The 22,236-nt window shown below is 35.6% G+C and overlaps 1 protein-coding gene across 1 annotated transcript in view; it reads right to left on the minus strand.

Annotated features, from left to right (window-relative positions):
• Positions 1-12,260, minus strand: part of LOC113499718 (uncharacterized protein CG43427-like) — a 97,797-nt gene extending 85,537 nt beyond the window's left edge. Inside the window, exon 1 of the mRNA XM_026880296.1 lies at positions 12,200-12,260. The gene's annotated coding sequence lies outside the window, so the exon portion shown is untranslated. The remainder of the gene's footprint in view (positions 1-12,199) is intronic.
• Between the last annotated feature and the right edge of the window lie 9,976 nt (positions 12,261-22,236).

Below are 22,236 nucleotides of genomic sequence, written 5' to 3' on the forward strand. Positions count from 1 at the left end.
TTAAGTCTTTTTGAGTAATTTTCGAACCAATGTTTGACCTGTTGGTCTAGTGGTGGATATGCGTCTTGTATACTCCTGGCTTAGTTAAAGCATAGATGCTCTGGTGTAAGCTGTGACGATTGTTTTGTTTTTATGTTATATTTATTGAAAGACATCCGACACTTTAACACAAAGGGAACCACTGAAAAACTACTAGTCTAACGAAAACTTTTCCAACCATCAATACCCAGTTTATCGCACCATAAAAAATTCAAAACGCATATTAAGAGAGCCTTGGAGTATTCTACTGAATATCTCAATCAGTGCAACAATTAAAAACCCGAACGCTAACCACCTCACCTCAATACACCAAAAGTGTACCAAGAAGGTTTGAGTTCAGTAAACTTCAGCTCATTAACACCACCCACTTGTGGGCCAGTACAGTGGGCTTCTGTGTGCGCTAAACATTGTGTTTGGACTAGTTATTAATATCGATTCATTAACCTTGTCTAATAGGAAGCGGTGTCGCAAAGCTTTCAAAACAATAGCTGTTTTAACTGTCCCGGTTAACAGTCTAAACTGTTATGGTATTAATTAGGATCTGTTAAAGTTTGTTTATATTTGATTTATTTCAATATGGGTATAACTGATTTAATTATTTATTTAATATCTTTGGAGTCGATATATTTACTTATAATTATAAATTTCGTGTGAACTTGTTATACAATTCGTCGTTCGTCGATCTCGATAACTGCTTCCTAAGTTACACTGTCCATTCCATCCCAAATATGGGCAGATTCACTAGAACCTAAGTTAAAGAACTTAACGTTTACGAAATATTCCAAAAAAATGGACTAAGACACCCAGACTCACAACAAGAGTTACGGGAACACACTTGTAAAAACGCGTAGATTCAACCAGCGAAACTTCGCTTAGCATATTTCTAGTGGTGACTGGTGTACCTACTCGAGAAATGTAGTTTCAAATGAACAATGTATGTAATATGAAATATCTCAGAATTCAATACTATGCTCTTGAATGATTTACTTCAGGAGGTCACTCTCAATGCTCTAAAGTACTATTTAAACGATTTAATATCTGACCGGACCATCGAGTTACATTTTATGCGCTAAATTGAACAATTGCAATAGCGCACTTAGTGACATATTAATTGCCTATCGCCTACACGATCGCATTCTTACAATTGACTCCCACAACCAAGTTACTCAATAATACTAAATAAAATGAGCTTCTCTTTGAACACTGAAAATAAAAAACCAATTTGAATTTGTTTGAAATGTTTTAAATAGGTTTCACCACTCGAAGGGAAAAAACGGAACCCTTTTCAGGCTGTTGACGCTTTGACATACATACGCACCGTCACGTCACCATAGCCTTTTCCCAACTATGTATGTTACGGTTGGTGCCAGTCCTAAATGCAGCAAAAAAATATTATATTAGGATTCCATAACCAAAGGGAAAAAACGGAACCCTTTCCAGATTGAAGATTGACGTTATCAGAACATCTTCATCCTAGCCTTTACCCAACTACGTAAGTTGGGGTCTGCTTCTAGTCTAACTGGATGCAGCTAAGTACCAGTGTTTTACAAGTAGCGGCTGCCCATGTGACCTCCTCAACCCCGTACCTGGGCAACACGATATCCCTTACTCACACAGGATGTCAGACTTTTTAGCTACAAATGAATTTGAAGTGGTAATCGAATTGTTAACTTTAGCCTATTTGCACGGATCCCACAGTGTCGCTGGTCCAACTTGCGCTCAACCAGTTTTTACACCATCTAGAACAGAACGGAAAGGCGTCAAGAGAAATGTAACTTCCTACCTTTCACTATCGACGGACAAGATCATTAGGCTTACATTTATATAAACAAACTAATCCAAGTCCTGGCTCTGAATGTTGGTCTGTCCATCAATCTTAGCCTGCATTAGAGCAATCAATCATGGGTTTCTGCTGATTAAGTTGGCAACAGAACTAATGTCTTCGAGTCGCGTTCTAATGCAGTAGCTGTGATCCAGGTTTTGCTCGTGAAGACTGTTAAAGATCGTAGATGTAAAATGTTTTTGTATTGTCTTATATTACGTTACCGTTTACATTGGATTAGCTGATCATTTATTTGCAGTTATATTTTTGAGGTAACATGAGTCGTCAAGCATATATGTATATTTTATTAGATAAATTTAATGAATTTAACTACAATTAATTTAATAAAAACGACTTCTAGGCATTGTTAGAGGAACCTGATATCTAATTCCTGGTTAAAACGACACACACACCTATTTTTGTAAAGCCGAATAAATCCAGTTTTCAGCTCAAATTCCCACCACTAAAATATATTTAACATACTGGCCGCGTAATGGTATAATGAGATGTTCAGTACTAGTTAACCAAATCAATCATTTGTGGTAAGCGCTAGTAATTAGGGTTTACGTAAGTCTTCATTTCGCAATGTGGAAATAGGAGACATTTTGACATGAGTGTTAATAACACTAAAAATCTATTTCTACCGACTGAATCCTGAATTGAACTTTCCTACAGATATAAGATAGTTGAGCAAATTCCTCTTCCATTATTGAGGAGTAATCAATTTATAACTGAGAAGAGCTTTGATAGCCATTTACATTGGCTCGATGCTCGAGGAATCCAGTTTTTCTTAAAAAAAATCTTTCATCTACGGTGTCGGTTTAAAAACACCGCTTAGAAATCAGTAAGAAAACATCCCATTGGAAACAGATTTATCTATCCCCAGCTTGTTGTAGTACCTTTCATCAGTAGCTCGGCGAAACAGTTACGGAAGCTAATAGTTATTAGATTAAACAATCCAAAAGCAAGCCCTGAACTTCCAGATCATTATCTGGATAGGTAACACAACGACCATACTAATAAACAATCTCGTAGCAAGTCTACAACTAAAATTAATCATAGTAAAGTGTAAATCGAACACACAGTACAAGCTGCATTATCAGTCGCATAATGAACTTGAACAGACACAATCTGTGCCTGGACTCCGGGAGCCTAATGATTTAAGTCAACAATAAATCTTCATTAATCAAGCCTAGTTTAACCCAGATTGTGGAAACTGTAATCTTGGTGTTAGTGCACCGCGCTCGTATATCACGGTGTCGGGCTAGGAGACAAGCGGGATACGGAAATTGTAGCGCCATCTATCGGATATTTTAAATTAAGAGTTTGATTTAATGGAGGGGTAGACCTTTAGAAAATCAGTCAGTAGGTAATCTAAATATTGTTGAAGTTAGGTATATTATGAAAGGGACACCAAGTGTAGGTATGATAAACTACTGTTAGCTGAGTCAAAACGTGGTTATAAGTCGTCTAGAGACCGAAATCTCGCTTCATAAAATAATTGTTATTTAATGGATAATGTAGCTACTAATACAAATTTACATAAATATACTACCGCTTCCATATAAAAGGCGTATAAAAATAACTGCTATTTAAAATTCCATCCTATAAACAACCTATTATTCGAACCCGAACTCGCCCGCTCTCTGGCCTCAAGCGTAACCGCGGTTGCATTACACAAATCATTGGATCTCAACGAATGAACGTGTATCGAGCGTCTGGACAGTTTTAATTCGAGTATTGGATAGCCCGGGGGTGTGTGTCGAACACTAGACGTGATTACATCGAAACCGCTTGGATTTGAGAGGAAATTGATTCGTTTTACTGTTCGTGCCCATTCTGATTATAGGAGAATTTGAGTAAATGTTATGTTGATTTACTGTTGAGGTAGAAGAGTAGAGATGATCTAATCTGGTTACTTGTTCAGTGAGGGAAAGTACAGCAATGATATGTAAAGGAATTTAGAAGATACGTTTGTGGCAAGTTTAGTCCGATGGATGATTTAGTCATGTGGAAGACTAGCTTTTGCCCGCGGGTCCACCCGCTACAAATGATCCCACGGGAACATAAAATCATAAAACCCTATCCTGTGTTAATCCTGGTTTTAAACTATCTGTGTAGTGTGTATCAAGTCTCGTCTAAAACCGTTCAGTATTTTTGATTTTAAACATGATTATTTTGAAAAGACAAGTTACTTTACTATAAACCGTATGTGGATTATTATCTAGTCATAAAGAGTATTTATTAATGGTAGTATGGTTTTAAATACATAAAAGGGGGACCCAAATTAAGGTTTTCCTACAGTAGTGCCATAAACATTTCCACAATACCAGGTAAAAAGAAAGTAAGAAGAAAATCAATTGACATGACTAAGAGACTTTCTCAGCACTAAACTAGATTGTTCTTCGTATACAATATTAACACCATTTTCGCTTGCAACAAAAGTGTTTTTCAATGTCCTCAACGAGATATTAATTCACGCGCTGGGCCATAACTCTGGACTCAATTAGGGCCACAAGAGACAGTTATTGAGGAAATGGCCCTACTGGACACATCTGGTACATTGTTTAGATCGGGTCATGGAACAGAAAAAAGAGGGAAGTGTTACTACCAAAATAGTACTAGAGATTATGTCGTCAAAGTTACTTATACGTTCTCTGATTTTACCGCTTAGTATGAAATTAAGTTCAATAATTATGTTCTACATAGGATTATCATCACTATTACGTATATCGGCCATTTGCCTCATACGTAAAAATTAAAATTCAATTACAATCTGACGGCATAAAACATAAATCGTATAAAATCTATAATTTTTTGTATGGTACGATTGATCGCTGTCTCCTAATATTGACACACTATTACCTGAATGTCACTTCCTTCCAGTCTTCTCTTTTCCGTGTATCGGACAAACAGAGACAGATGTTAAATGTTTATATGTAGTGCACGGGGGTTTCAAAATGATCGTTTTATAGCGTCAGATCTTTTATGGAGTGGCCAGAATATCAAAGGAAATTGTGGAAATTTACATTCGGAGGTTGGTGTATCAAAAGTTTTATATATGTTATGCATTGTTGTAACATTAAAATGATTTATAGTTCCCTATTATGTTGAAACAATGTGGGTAAAAAGACATTTGCCAGAATAACCTAAGAACAATTTTTGAAGTATGAAATCCTATGTCAGAAAAGTGAATTACAAAAATTTCTCTAAATTATTCATTTTTTTCCGATTACTTCTGTACAAACGATGTAAGGGCCGACAATAACAGATTCGGCTCCTAAGTTTGCAGTCCCATTTATTAAAGTGGGAGCCTCACAAAATTTTCACATTAATTAATCAGTGCTTTTCTAAGATTTCTACTCCATTCCTTGACTCCTGCTATTTCACCTTAGGTTCGTTCATAGGCAAGTACCTACCTACATATAACGGTGTATATGTTGCGCATATGTGTTATATTTCACTCGCAAGGTCGCAGTGTGCGTCCGTCACGCGTTCCTTACTTTTTCCTACGGTACAAGATAGAAAATATTGTTGATTTAATGAGAAATAGATATTTAAGTTTAGGTACATGAAGAATGTGAAGCTCAACTCCAGGTGTAGACTAGAGTCGGAAATTACCGGGCAGAAATCCTCCGTACATCGAGCTTCATCACCGAGGCCTACGTACTTTCCTGAAGACTTCAGCTCTACTGGAGAGAGCTCTACTGGTAATGGCTGATTTGACTGCCTCCCAAAACCGAATTAAGCACAATCGGTCGTTCAATTGGAACCTACGACCGAAAAAGGGACCACATTATTACGCGTGGAATCACACGTTTTTTTTAAATAAATAACCATGAATCCGCTTAACAAAAATCATTTACATATTACTAGTAACAGCCAAACGCTCAAGACTTACTCCACGCGTTCCACTACGTTATAACCGTGATAAATATCTAAGAATAATGAATCGCAAATACGCTTTGTATGTATGTTTGTAGTAAAGGCTTGACCAATGGTGTTCTAGATATCGCGGTCCCCCGGTCGACGGTTTTTATAGCCTTTTGATCGCAATAAACAACTTTGATAAGAAGAAATTGCATTTTTTATTGTTAAGTTTAAGGATTATACACGAGTTGATTTTAAAATTAACTCGGAGGAAATTCATAGTTTAAACGTGACTCACAAGTATGTTTATCGTACAGTCATTCGGGGTATATTGCAACAGATAAGGTGCAATAATTAGGTGATTTCTTCCAATTTATTCACAATTTAAGAATGAAATATCTATATATATATGTGTAATTCTAACGTTTTTGCATTTTTTATGTCTCATGCACTTAGGAATTTTCTTCTTGTATCGCGGAAGTATTCACAAAGATTCAAGTCACGTGTGTACATAAAAACACCCTAACTCAAACAAACATTCGTGAATCACCCAAATGATTCGGAGTAGTGATCTCAACCACTTCGCATCATCGAATAAATTCTTCAACTTGTTATTCACCTCATTATTGGCATTGCACCTCGAATTAGGGGAACAAGACCGACACTAGAGTTCGCAAAATCTGATTTTTCTTTACCCGATAATCCAGTGGATTATGTCAAAAACAGCATAATAACATCTAAGGGCACCATACTGTGATAGATTTACGTAGAATGTGTATCGACCACTACAATTATATTTATTGATATCTATAGGTGAACGTGTAACAATCGAGAAAACAATAATAAGTGTAGTTATATGAACGCATTGCCACACACCGACACAAAAACGCGAATAACGCAACACGGCGGTTCAGGTTTAGTCAGTAAGAGTCTGACACTACCCATTTCCTCCCCCGAAGAAGTGGGTGTCCACGATGTCCTCGGACTTACCAAAAAAAAAATGGTGAAATAATATGAAATAGTACTCGTAAAAATATCATAAAGCAACGTAATTAGGGCCGCGGTTTGGAATGTTAGTAGGAAAACCTACGACACACAAACGCAGAATGTAGAATAGGAATAGTGGTTTACACATTTGTAAGGTTTCGAGGAATTTACACGTGTGCTACAATTGTGAAATACTGTTATAGTACTGCTCTGCTTTTAATGTTGACCAATTTAGTGTTGTTACGAAGTTATTGTGGTGAAACATGATTTCCTCTCAATTATAATATTAATTATCGATGAGATAGGGCTTGTGTGAGGTGCATATCTAGGCAGTCCTAATAATAGAAAGTGGCCCTCGTATGTTAAGTCGTCAAAAATCCGTAATGAGATAGCTGCGAGGTAGAGTTAGATGATTAAAAATTCAACATAGATATACCAAACATAGATGGTTGTCTTTATGATTTGAATATTTGTAAATCACCCGCGACATAAGAATTCAATTTATTTGTGCCTGTATTAACCTTTAATAGTTTTTACCACATTATTTAAAGAACATCTTAAACAAAATACTTTAAAATAATTTAATTTAAGTTTCAAAAAACGACCCCATATTCAATCCAAATCAATTAATTCCATTGCATCTCCCAGGTCATCAGCCCTTTACCTTGACCGCAGTCAAACGATCCATCAATCACAAAAAAAACCTCTTATAGAATACCGGCGTTACCTGACCTTTTGGCCTACAAATTCTATAATATTAATTCAGGTACAACCATTACCGGCTACCCATAGAGTTAATTCCACAAAATTATCGAGTGGTCGATTACGCACACAAAATTATCGAGTGGTTAATTACGCACACTCGGGCGATTGTCGACCGTTATGGGAGCGGTGAGACGGTGAGTGAAGTTCATTGTCACACTTTGGACAATTGTGTATGCTTCGGTGGGCCGTTCGTTACTTGTGCTCTAGTGGATTAATTGGTCTATTAATTGGGGATATTAGTTTCATAGAAAATGATGTTACTGTTGTTTTGTATTGTATGTGATTTTTAGCTAGATTTTTAATGAAAAAGCTTAAAAATAAAACGCTTATTTTGCTTTAATGTTTTAGGAATATGAATATCTGTTTTTTGCTCTGATTTTGACTCATGCAAACGTTACATAATATAGTAGGAAAATAAAACATAATTGGAGATTCATCCGGGATCGGATCCAATAAAAAAAATATCGCTTGTGTTAATTAACCCTTTTCTCCTGGAGTACTCAAGAGACACATCAAAACTTTATCAACAAACCCATCTGAAACATAAACCCATAGCCATATAATTTCCATTCGGAGTGGTGAAATTCCATAACATTTCGTTCTGACTGGAAATGTATACAATCATTGGGATTATTTACAACGCAGTAATCGGCGCGACCTTAGTCACGGTTGGAATTAACAGACATTGTTTATAGTGTTTGCTATTCTAGAATGTACAAAGATATTCACTTGAAGTATTAATATTGTCGAGTTTGGTATTGAGAGAGTTCGGAAGTAAATGAATTTCATGAAAGCAAATTGAAGCGATTGAAGGAAGGGAGTAAATTTATATCGAATTCAGTATAAGATTCGAGGTATTTTTGTTTTCACTAAGGCATTTGAATATTCTCTTCAATAATATTTTAGGATCCCTTTTCGATACCATAGCGGTTTCAACTGAATCAGTATTTTACTTAAAGCGAAAGAATTTCAATTGGAGGCTGAGGCTTAAATAGAGCAGCTCCAGATAGTCGACGAAATATAAGAAAGGCAATCAGGACCGACCTGGACGCGACAAACTGAAAGCAGTGGAAGAAAATATGCTGAAAAGAATAAGGAAGGCATAGTACTCGTAGATATAGCTTGTTTCTTGTATCTTATATTGCTATGAAGTGAAGATGTTCTTTAAACTAAATAAAACATATTTGGTTCATTAGGAATGTGAAGATTTACGTCTCGTGCGATGATAAATTCAAGGGACGTCCAATGACCATACTAATTCTGAAATATCTGTTTATTCCTGCTAAGAAGGCTGTTCGCAACGACAAGATATCCTCAAGCCTTCTGTTAAGAAGGAATCCGAATGACATGTATTGAGTTACGTGCATTCGCAACAAATCTTCCTTCAGTTCGATCCTGGTCAAAGGGTATATTTCCCAGTACATAGTCAATAGTACATATATCGAATCCTTCCCGTGACGTAGCAAGATATTCGCATGACGTGTAGTAGATCCGCGCGCGCTAAAAAGGTCGTCGCGCAGTGGCCGCACGCACCGTTAGCGGTGGGTATTTAGGTCGCCGCACGCGCTCGCTACAGTATGCCACGATGGACGACGTGTTATGGTATAGGCGGTAGCGGGTTTGTGGATTTGGTATTTTCGAAAGATAGGTAAAGTGGTTCAGGACAGAATGGTCTTGAGTGAAATTGACCGCACGGCTAGCGGTCACCACGCCAAAGGACGGAGAGACGTAGGACAAGCTGTTGCAGGCAAGCAAGTTTTTGTGATCTACTAATGCTTGTCCCAAATCTGTGTGTTTGTGCTTGTTATTTGAATGTTTGTGAAAACCCGCGTTACGTTAGTTCTTTTTTATATAAGCGGTAATATAGACTGCCCACGGTTGTCTATCATTGAAAAGGACTAACACATTTATGTATTATACTTTGGAAGACTTACAGCTTAAAAGATAAAACTTAATAAATAAACAACTATAGTAGACAAAAAGTGATATTTGCATAACACACCGATTTAAACTTTACTTGCAATAAGCTATGTATATTTAATAAGTAAATCGCCTATAATTACCAATATCAGATTGTGATTAGTTGATAAAAAATTCCTATAGACTTCAAAGTTAATTAAATTATAAGTATCAGACAATAAATTATTGATAGCTAAATAACACGTTGATCTAATAAATTGTAAATCTAATTTAAATTCCTTGCTTAACGGAGGTAATAATTTCTATAAGTCAAGGTTAGTTTTAAAATGAATATTGCATTAAATATTTATTACAAAATTTTGAAATGAACTATTTATCGGCTTTATTTATTTACCAATTTTAATTTTAAAAACATTCAATTGTATTCTAAAACAATTGAATATCATTTTACATTTAATTTATTTTCAATAAAAATAAATTAAAATTCATTTTTTATTATTTAAAGTAGAAATAACATTTTAAATGAATGTTATTTATCGCTGTAATGTTATATCTTGAAGCGCATGCGCAGAAACAGTAATCTAGGATGTTATGTGTTATATACGTGACATGTCAACGTTTGTGACGGAATGTTACCGATTTTACAACATGTCCAGCGACGGTATTTACCGACTGAAGACAGGACTGGACAGATTAGTCATAAGGGTAAAGACCTCAGTCTAGACTTAATTGTAGCATAAATATTGTTTTAAAATAGACTGAAGTGTGTTTTGTCTGTCTTAAAGATCTGAGTTGATTAAACAAAACACTACCTATTTTCGAGATTACGTTAATAGTTGTGTTCAACGGCAGTGTACCTAAACGCAAAAAGGGATAGACAATTGACGTAAGTTTGACATTTAAAATTTGAGCAATTAGACAACGTTAGCGCGTTATAAAATTGTAAGCCGTAGACAGGCTGTGATCTTAGAACAATTGGGATTAGTTCATTTGAAAGACAACCAGTTAGAGTCCAGGTTTCTTACAACGTTTTTCTTCAACTTTTATCAGGGGCTTTGGATACACATTTCAATCACAACGTTTGTCAGTGGTAGATATTATTTATACAGTACATTTACCTTTTGCGTTAGGATCGAACCTGCACCCCGTCCATACAAACCCATCACGGCAATATTTCTATTCATAATCATTACTAATGCTTACCATAACCATACTTATATACTATAGACAGTAAGTACTACAGGCATATAGCACCGGCTTATTAATAGAGCAACGCTCAGTACACGTGAACAAGATAAAACCTAATACCAATTATACATAAGTACATATTCACGGTCAAACCACTAAAGCAAGTAGGTATGTATGTACTTACTATATGTATGTACAGTGTTGTACACTCAGCAATAAAAGTGGTTGAACACGATTAGATAATTATTATGTTAGGAATTAGTGCATAGCGTTTTGTTTTGTTTGAATGGTGCGCTTTAAGTAAATTAAATAAAAAAGCCAGTGCCAGTTGGACTCGCGACATTGAAACTTGTGTTTAATCAATACAAAGGAAAACAAATTAGTCAACTACCATTCTCTAGCTGACAGAGGTGACAGAGGGACAAGCGGCGGAGATTAAATTATAGGGATTCGTTTTCACTCATAGTATTTTTAACACTCTTTCCACTTATGTACGAAATCCTTAAAATAAGATTTACAAAATCTCATTGTACTATAATAATCTAAACATTTCAATTCATCTTAAAAACATAACTCATCATCAAAAACACAAGTTAACCAATTTAAATTATTAACTTAGCACAACTATTTCTACCATTTTAGGTTTGATCAATAATTATTCTTATTGTGTCTATTCACTCTTGTCACCGTCAGTACTTTCAGCTAATAACAAGACGATTTCTAATTAAGAACAGTATTTTATTGTTTTGATTTGAGGCGCCGCGTGGGGTCTCTAAGTGGTGACCCACTTTAAGGGGTAAATAACCACATTCATGAAATATTAACAATTGCTAAATAATCATACGTTCTGGAGGACTGCTGTTTAATTTAGAGAGCTAGTTTGATTGGGGTATAAATTACAGGGCCCCAATTTTACTATTTACAATGGAAGATGAATGAATGGGAATTGGAGTAAATTGTTTCTATTCGTATTATTCGAAGCATAAGTGTCTGTTACCACCTCACGCAGGTACTTTAGTCATAAATAATAAAAAACATTAATTGCTTATATCCGTAGTGGACCGCTGCCTGCAACTGAGCCTAACTCAGTAGTCAATCTCTTTTCTTTGTTACGACAAGCTTTTTCTTTTGCCTCATGCTTGCTATGGAAGGAAGTGGAATCAATTTTATCAAACATAAATATAAAAATCTAGCTGTTGCCCGCAATTTCGTCTCCATAGGTAGAAGATAATAATATAAGTTATGACTTAAACCTGACTTGTTTTTTTCACATTTTCCATTGTATCTTCGCTCCTATTAGTCGCAGCGTGATGGTTTATAGCCTAAAGCCTTCCTCGATGAATGGTCTATTCAACACAAAAATTAATTTTTCAATTTGGACCAGTAGTTCCTGATATTAGCGCGTTCAAACAAACAAACAAACTCTTCAGCTTTATATATTAGTATAGATAAACTTAACAAGAGTATTTAATCTATCGACCTCTGTCTTTTATTTTACCCTTCAATCGTGAAAACCTTATGAATGATAACATAACTAAAAAGGTTCAATCATTTAAATTCGAGCCTCTCCAATGTTAACATTTTCCATTTATAGCAAAAAACACTTACCGCTAAAAATATCTTCCTGAGATCACTGAAGGGGCTGACACATCTGCAAAATAAAGACACGTGTTAAAATCCGAAAGCACAAATATAACGATACGAACATTCACAACATGACAACAAGTCAGCACGTGTTACTAATTGTGTTGACAATGGAACTGGAATGGGGGCAAGGACGTTCAGCGTAAAAAGAGAAATGTATGATGGACTGCTATTTGTTTAAATGACTCCCGTACTAAGGAATTTAATCCTTGTTATGCGTTGGGTTTACAGACGTTCAAGTCATATGTACAAAGCATTCAGACTTAGGACAAGAATACGTGGATCACACAAACACTTGCCATATGCGGAAACCAATCCGCGACACATCGCTGACAGTGCGTTTGGTGATCTATCCGTGCAGATTGGATGAGGTCTAAGGCGAAAGTATACAGCCTGGTAAAACAGAGGGAAAAAAGCGGACGGTCAACAAATCTTTAGTAATAAGGCTTCTGGATACGGAACCCTAATATTTGGTTGTAGTATAGCAACCATGCTCGAAGTAAATTTAATTTCTAGAAATTCTGAGGAATTTACACTTTAAGCGGATTAAAATAAGGTTCAATTTCCATCAGCCGTCGCATAGTATCTGAAATACTAAAAGCGTACCCTTAATAGGAGACAGTTAATAAATCCCTCGAGCTATAGTTTAAGATTTATTAATTCGTAAAGTTGAACCTTAACAGCAGAAATTACAATTAGAAAGTGTACCTGAATTGCCTATAATCCATCTATCACTCAATGTTGGTATTATACTGAGTAAAGCTTGCGTTTATTATGATAAACGTCTTAATTTACTTTATAGTTTCTAACTGTAGGTCCGTAAAGTTTCTGTTAGTAGGATATCACCTATTATATGTCTTTTTTTATTTCGCAGAAGTCTTCTTTTCCTGCCTAGCTTTCTTGATAAGAAAGAAACTCAAGAATCGACATCTGACAGGTCCCAACATACCTATATAGTAGTATTTTCTGGACTAGTCTTAAAGGAGGTATCAGACCGATAAAAGCAAGCCTGTACCAGCATGCTGCACACATGCATTAACTAGCTCATGGGACTTTAAACCCCTCGATATAAGCACCAGTGCTACTATCATCTGCCTAAATACCTACCTTTTCTTTCGAAAACAGTAAATTCGCAAAAGGAAATAAAAGCCGTTTAGCTTTCGTGTCGCCACCATAGAAAACATTACCATGACTCGATGGTAAATATGAAAATAATGGGTAAATAATGATAGCCACATAATTATCCGACAATTTCAGAAAACAGAAAGTTTACGCATAACTAGCGAAGAACTTGGATGAAAAGAATTTTAAAGTGTATTAGAAATAAGTTAATGAGTCTATATGTATAGAATTTAATAGTGTGGATGATCTGACAATAATTTTTAAATTTCTTAACAATAATTTCATTTAAGCATAAGAAAAATTGCTCAAATATATAATAAATCATCAAACAAATTCCAAAAAAATAATTGGCTGTTAAGCTGGTAAGAGAGTTCGTAATCGTAACACACAAAAAGAATCCATCATTAATTAATGTCAAGGTTTAAGTAACAATTATGGGTGGCTTGGGGCCCTTTGCTCTTGCCAAACTGCTTATTGAAGTAAAAAAGGGTCAAAACAAGAGATCATTATCATTAAGTGTAAGGAGTACCAGTCGAATGTACTTGCGATTAAGAACAATCCATAAAGTTATAATCTTGTAGCATTGGTATATAACAAACAACGAAATATAGATATACCTGGATTTGAACCTCTGACTGTCAAAGGTCCAGGTATGTATCCATGCTTATTTCACGTGTTTAATAGAGGAACTTAGGCACCAGATTCTCTATCAATGATACGAAAAGGAGAAGATGAAGAAATCGAAAATGGTGATGATGGAAACAACAAAGAATTTTAGACCAATTGCTTGTTAAATACAATTGTTAAACCAAACAATGGCAGCCAGGGGCGTTGCTCTAGCAATTGAAATAATGTGTCTGAAACTACGTTATTCCGCCATTACAGACATGCCACTTCAATCATAATTAAATCAAGACATTGGACTCAACCGAATAATTTTTATGGAGCATTTTAATAGTTCTGCGACAAGCGTGCTCGTTGTGTTGCGTTATTGTGAATTGCCACACATACATCACGTCTTTAGAGTGATGACATTTGATTGAGTACCACAAAAAAGATATTGCAAATGAGCTTGATGATGATACTTGCTATTCATTAACTTGCACTATTTGAGTTAGAAGTAAAAACCTTAAACTAATAACGATGTGACCCATTAATGGATTTGACTTATGGAGTGACGAAAGAAAATGTCACAAATGTAACCTTTTCATTGCTTACCATTTTCTTATAAAAGTTAAAATCACATTAGTGTTAATTGAATTACAAGTATAAGTAGGTAATGATGTTAAATAATACTACACACATCACAAAACTTATTAGATGAGTTTTTAAACCAGTAAAATATGTTTGTTTCGTTTAAAATAAACTTACGGAAAAATAGAATATTCTTCACTAGCTTGTTCAGAACTGGGAACCAAAACCAGCTCATCATTAGCCAAGTCCCAAAGCCTATAAAGATCCGGGACTCGGACTACTAACGGCGCGAAGCGTTCCAAATCCGCGCGACTATTAAACCAATTACGCGACAAGTCGCCGCGACAAAAACGCGACAGTCGCACGATAGCTGCCAGTGGGTTGAAGGTGAGAGTGACAGAAAAAATATGGTAATTGAAGTTCACAGAAGTGTGGTCGTTATATCTCAACAAGCTGACCAAGATTGTGGCGCCTTGGAGTTCAACAATGAGAAAAGTGGAATAATATAAATAATTTGACTAGGGTACTATTTTGACGACGATAGAATCCAAACTCAGTAGAATAGTGAAGAATAAAATATAAACCAGATATAATAGGAAATTGAGAACACTTAAGCACAATGAGTACAATAGAAAATTGAATACCTCAAAAATTTCACATCAATTCTTTCGAATAACACGGTAACAATAACAATAAAATTATAACAAGCTATGCCAACAAAAGTTCAACAGCCAAAGTTCCATTAAACATTATAAAAACCAAGGAGACAGAAGTATTCAATGACAATAGCTATAAAAACGAAATGTAAGTGCGCACGCGCCGCACTGGGTCAATCCGTATGACCAATCAGCGAACACGACTGCCCCAGAGGCCTGGTTGCCGAAATGTGATCGGATTGGAGCAAGGGAGCAGAACACAGCGGGGTAAAGAGGATTAATATGTTTTATAAATATTTAAAATGAAAAATACGACATCATCCAAATTAATCGTCCATTAAGGTAGGAATCGGAAAATTGATGGATCACTAAGAAACAATTTCAGAATTAAATTCCTTTTACCCGCTGAACGGTAAAAATTGTACCCCACCCAAAAGTAAGTTTCTTTATAATTCTATTAACAATAACTGCGTATGTCTGATACATAACTGTTATGTAGTAGTGGATTATGTCCGTCTGTCACGACATCTGCTGTGGAGAACTGTTCTATTGGATTATAACATAACTGTAGCCGTTTTGAAAGTTAGGAAACTTAAAGAAAACATTTTAGCTAGCAGATGTAGTGGATGGGCAGAAAGAAAAAAAAGTACGTGACATTGCGATCCAGGGATACAAAAAATAACAATAAGGAGATTGATATGAAAAAGTACCAACGGCAAGCAAGTCTTTGCAAAATACACACCTCTACAAGAATACAGGTGTCTTTTATCAGTTTACTACGACCATAAATCCAAGACCACACAGCTCTAAGTAATTAACACACTTAGTTTCCTCAGGAATGTGAGCCCAGTTAACATGTTCCCAGCTATCTTCGACTAAATTGCGATATATGGCCAAAGGAAGTTAGTTAATGTGTTTGGAATGCACCAGTTCCCTTAGTTAGCGTATTCCCTTAGTTAGGATATGAACGATTAAATGTCCCACAGTTAGTTAACGTTTAATGGAATCGATATGTTATGAGCACCTTGGAAGTAGCTTATTGATAAAGTTTCTTGTTCATGTCGCAGTTGTAAATGTTGACCAGTAGGAAGTCTATCGTACGATTTTCAATCAAGAACATTCCGTCCATTTGTCAGGCTGTGAATACCTGTTTATGCATTTGCTGATATAGCAGTCGTTTGTCCTTTTTCATTGATATTTAATGTTATTAAAATCCAACGTTTCGAATTTCTAAAGCTCTCGACCGATAGAAACGATAACTTCCTATCACTATTATCCTAAATCTTTTGTTTTACGCAGGTGAGTTTAGGACAATAACCTTTATGTATTTCGGTAGTACAATCATCTGACGCAATATATTTTGATAGTCCATCGGTTATCGAACGTTCATTGTTCTCCGATTAAACAACAGATGATCTTATTACAATTGGCTTGCACGTCATGATACAAACACAGGGAATACAACTGTATTGTATGAATTGGCAGGTCGCGTGCGTATTTACCCTTACTGAGAAACTGACAATGAAATTTAAGTTTACCAGAAATATTTTGCGAATACACAAGCTTCCAGCAAAAAACCAAGGCTTTTCAGTTGTAATAGTACCTACCATATAAAGGTTTTGAGATTCTACATGCATCAGAGCAGTTTCTTAAATTGCCCGCACAAATTCGTCTATCCTTCTTACGCTCAATGATTGCTCATCAAAACTTACATCCTCATTGAATTCAAGTCACGAATCCTAATTAAAAAGACGTATTTTTTGCGAGCGTGACACCGCGTCAGTCGTGACTCGTTAGTCTTTACCGACTTGTGTAAAGTAAGGTAATGCGTTTGACATTTTCGTATCACGTAGCTGCTTTTTTAGCTGTCGATTTCTGTTGTATTGATGTTGAAAGGCAAGAATGTGAGTTGGTATTTCGTTGAAATTTTTAACGCGAATAAAGGGAAATCTTTTGTCAGTGATACTGAAAAGGATGTCTTAATCACCTTTACAGCATGTCGAGTTACTTTACCGGAATATATATTTTACATAAAGGCATCTTTGATAAATGCTTCCGCATACAATTTGAAAACTGGGCTCAAACAGACATTCGTATGTTCATCTTTACAGGTCATAGTTCACCATGTCTGAACTGACAACCAGAAAACAATCCAGATAATTCCTTCCATCCCACTTATATCAATAACATCCTAATTCAAACGCCCAGCTAGATCTGAGGCCGAACAATATGCAAATCAAAGTAACAAAGCGTCGATAGTATGCCGTGGGAGGATAGGTATCAACAAACAAATGGGACTTGACAGCCGTGAAGAGATCGAAGCTCACGTGCTAAATAATGTTAATCTATTCCACATCGATCAGACTATATGTGTTACAATTTCTCTTTATGTTCTTGTTTAGCATCACGCAGGTAAATTGCCCAAAGGTTGGTCGTTTCACGGAATTATCAAGTTTCATTTTCGAGATCGGTAATCGAATCGAGTTTGAGGTGTCTTGGTTTCTCCTATTATAGAGCTAAGTTTGAATAAGGACTAGACGTTCTAGTTATGTCAGGCCAAAGTTTTTAATCAGAATTCGGATCCTATTTAAAGATTACTCGGCATTTTGCATTGTTGAGACTGGTTTAACGAAAGTCTTCATTCTCCAACTGTTCCAATATCTTTATCTGAGCTTAGATTAGGTGTCACCTCTGTGATTGTTTCTTCATGTCGGGTCTCTGACAAAGATGTGGGACATCGCATGCTAGTAATAAGTAAAGCAAAATAATATTCAATCTTGTTATAACTACACAAACAAGAAGTCGGCTTAAGATTATGTTTCGTAAAATTAGAACTGTCTTGGTATATGGAATACGAGCTTAGATAGCTAGCTGGCTCACTGCAAGCTGGCGATTTTCGACCACCTAGTTTTATCGGCCGTCCAATCACCAGATCTATAATTTCTCTTGCAGATTACTGTCACATTTTCGACTAGCTCTGCGACACATTTGAAACTAGTCTAGTGAGCTTTAATCTACAGATTTTGCACTCGATAATAATGCTATCTTCATGTTTTGAGATTTGCATCGAAAGTGCAGAAATTGGCTCATAATATTGTAAATAATATCGAATTTAATGTAGGACTTACCAATACACTGCGGTTTAAGCTTCGAGCGTTTGCTACAAGATCTAAAACTACATAAATTACATATAATTAGTATGATTTCTCTGTTCAATGACTAATATTCGCTAGATTGAAACTAAACCCGATGAGATAAGATACTCGACATGATTCCGGCTGTGCGACAGATATTTATTGACAAACCTGTTTAACTTGAACCGAATTGTTACTTTAATATTGATTTTTAATTAATATTTTTTGTCCTGACCAAGCGAACTAATTAGACAGCGATTTGTTATATGTCTGCAAGTAATTTCGATTTAAAAAATGAGAAGGATGCGAATTATAAATAATGTGTGGGGTTCAGAACAGGTAACATTTTAATGGTATTTCAAATTATATCTCATAAACTTTTTTAATTAAATTAGCGGAGTTTCTTTTTAAGATTATGTTGCCTAATATCGCTATTTTAACTCATTCTATTGCTTTTTCTTTATTTACACTAGGAAGTGACACTAGATTATGGATTTTGAACGGCCCATTTGTCTTTTAAAACTCCATTATCTGCTCATTTTACAGTTCAAAACTACCAAAGTTATCTTCCCTTTTAACCGTACTAAGTTTGAGTTTCCGACAACCAGCGACGCCTGTCAAAATTCCTCAACGACATTTGGGCTACAATATTAATGATCTTTTCTTCTGTAGGAAACGGTCAACCGTATTGTAAATAGACATGTATGATAATATCACGTCCAAATATTTATAACATCATCTCATTATCTTGCTGACAGCCGGTAACGAATCTACGGACAGATTAATATTTATGAGTAGGTATACCTGACAGTGAAAGTATGGGAGCATGTACGCTAGTACCACAAATAGCTGTCGCAAACATAGCCCGTATTTCATCGTACTAAGGTTTATTTTCGTAAGTCGTTCGTAAGATTGACATTATATGGTGTGATCCTAATATCGAGATTAGATCTAGTTGAAGAGAGTGGGTGAAATTGTTCGGTACTGCGTGTCTCGGCGTGCTGACTTGCGATAATGCTTGGTTGGTCATTTGTTGTGCTTGTGACATTAAATTTAGTTTAAGTGTATTTTTTGTTGAACTTTTTTTTGTACAACAGCGACGCATTTCTTTTGGGAATTTCCAAAATGGTACATTAGCTCACTCGCCTATTCTTATCTCTTTTTCTCTTGAGACTTCATCTTTCTAAATTTGTAGTTTTCAACACTTTTCCAAGTCAGACTCTTGATCAAATACCCTTCATTTCTTGACTCTCCAAGACCACGAGAAATGGCTTTGTTCAGTTGTTACAAAGAAATTAACAATTATGAACACATTTTGATACTTGACCGAAACTGTTCCAAATAAATTATTATCTGTCTCGAATACTAGAAATTAAATACATAGATAATAAATTAAGGTTAGCCCCATTGTTTTGACTTTCAATTAAACTTGATACAGCTTTTAAGGCGCCGATAGATTAAACATCGGATTATGTCGGTTCTCTTCGGCTTAGTTCGTATCTTAGTGACGTTACGTGAGGTGACACTCTGGTTGGTTAATTGAACCGTTATACTTTTTAATTATTTAATTTACATATTTTATTTTAACTTAACCAGATTGCTATAACTAAGCTTAAAATATCTAAAACATCTAGATCACTAGATAAGTCGTAAATTATTTTGTATCGAGAAACCCAAATATTAATAATTGTAATTAGAACATTAATATATAATGTCAATCTTGACATTAATATCGAAATTCTCATTAAATATTTTATATTAATTAAATTAGTTGGATTATTATTGCAAAGCATATGCCTGCGGCTCTGCCCGCGAGAACTTCTGTGATCGCAGCAAAACGAAGCCATGTTCTTTCTTTAGCCAATAGGATAGCGTATTAGCAATAATAATATCGTCTACGTAAATATACGTATAAGCTATATATCTGATATTCTTTTCCTTTTTTAAAACGACTCCCGCATTAAGGAATTTAATCCTTGTGTCGCGGGGGGTTTTACAAACATACAATTCACATGCACAAAGACACCCAGACTCAGAACAAGCATTCGTGGATTACACAAACGCTTGTCCTACGCGGGGTTCGAACCCGCGACACGGCGCGCATAGTGGGTTTGGCGTGATGACCTCAACCACTCGGCTACCCGTGCAGTCAAAATACTCGTTGTATGCTCCAAAGCCTTAACTTGAAAAAATAATTCTATATAAAAGTAGGAAATATACAAAAAAAATAAAATTAGCCAGATCAAGAACAGTTACTCTACCTCGCCCTAGAACACAGAACATTTAGACCAGACAGACCACCAATCACAGATTATATTGCTGCCACCCATGTATTTCTAATACTAATTAATGCCTTTAGGATGTAACGCGAATGTCGCGAAATCCGCTCCTAAAATATACAGTTATTAGTATTATTTTATTCGAGTCGAAAATTGTATGTGCCTTGTCTGTTTATTACGAGATCTGTTTGCGTTTGGACTGGTCTATGTATGACTAGCTGAGCCCGCAGCACTACCCGTGTGGATTTCAAACATCACAGTAAAACTTATCCTTTTAAAAATCTTTATTAAATATTGATCCACGAATACTATGATCATATAAATAGCTTGCAAACCCGTCACCGCTAAACTCATTCTAAATGGCAAGGACGCGCCAAATGCGGTCAATATGACTTAATCGCTATAATTCAGGGAAACTACTTAACAAATAATGATGGCAATTAAAAAGCCTCGTTGCATGGCATTGATCCCGTCCGTTTGTACTCCATTGATACAAATCTCAATGGAAGGAGTAGAGCGTGACCGACGCCATGTTGGAATTGTTTGTAACCACTGTCATATCACACCCATGGGTTAGTTTTAGGTTATGTAGGCGCAGTTTTAGATTGTGAAGGGGATTATTGTGTTTTAGAAAGGGTATGAAGTATATTAGTTATTATTTTCTATCTTGTATCAATATCAAACGGCTAGTATATATGTAATTTGCTTCAACACAAAGTTATCATTTTCGGTGACGTTTGCCTTATTTTTAGCTATACTAATGAAAACGCTGATAAAAATACTGTCGTATGTAAATCCGCATGTCTAAACATCAAAACATTGGCATCAGCTAAGACAAGTTAATTTATAAAATAATAAACAACAACTAACGAAGTCATCCCGCATTTTCCCACAGTTTGTCAAAATAAAAATATTATTATGTCAACATTACATTAGCGTCGTCGGCGCTGCCAAAAACCCGACCTTGGGGCGGCATTGAACCTCATTACCTGCTCACACAGTTATTGACGACGAATAATAATACAAAAATGTAACGAAACCTCTTTTGTTTCAGAGCTAGAAGAAGTTTGATCATCAGCAACGTTCAGTATTTGGATTCAGACAACTTGAGAAGGTTTGCAGCAAGCATTTGGAGTGTGTCGATGTTCAGTCTAGTCTGGTAAGGCTGGATGGCAACGGAGTTTGTTATGAAACTAGACAGGAAATAAAAAATCTGTATTAAGAGTCACAAGTCACCCAATACTAATACTGAACATAAATGTGAGCAAGTCTGAAAAATGTACACAGAAGTAGCACCAATAGGTTATTTTGACTGAAAGATCTAAGTTATGGTTCTTTAGGAAATATTATAAGTCTCAGTAAAATTCCATGTTTTTTCTATAAATAAATTATTATTGCGAACATTTTAAAACAATAATAAATGAATAAAAATGTTAAGGAAATAGTTTAGAAGTGGCGTCTCTTGTAAAACAAGTTTAATTTCAATGTAAAACATTACCTAACGATCTAGCATTACTTGTGTCGAGTCGAATTGTGTGAACGTAGCCAATTGAGAGCCGGTAAGACGGGTACGAATCAGGTAAACAGGAACTCTTATGTTGGTAACTCTTTGAAAA

The sequence above is a fragment of the Trichoplusia ni genome, chromosome 12 (genome assembly GCF_003590095.1).
Source record: "Trichoplusia ni isolate ovarian cell line Hi5 chromosome 12, tn1, whole genome shotgun sequence".
NCBI lineage: Eukaryota > Metazoa > Arthropoda > Insecta > Lepidoptera > Noctuidae > Trichoplusia > Trichoplusia ni.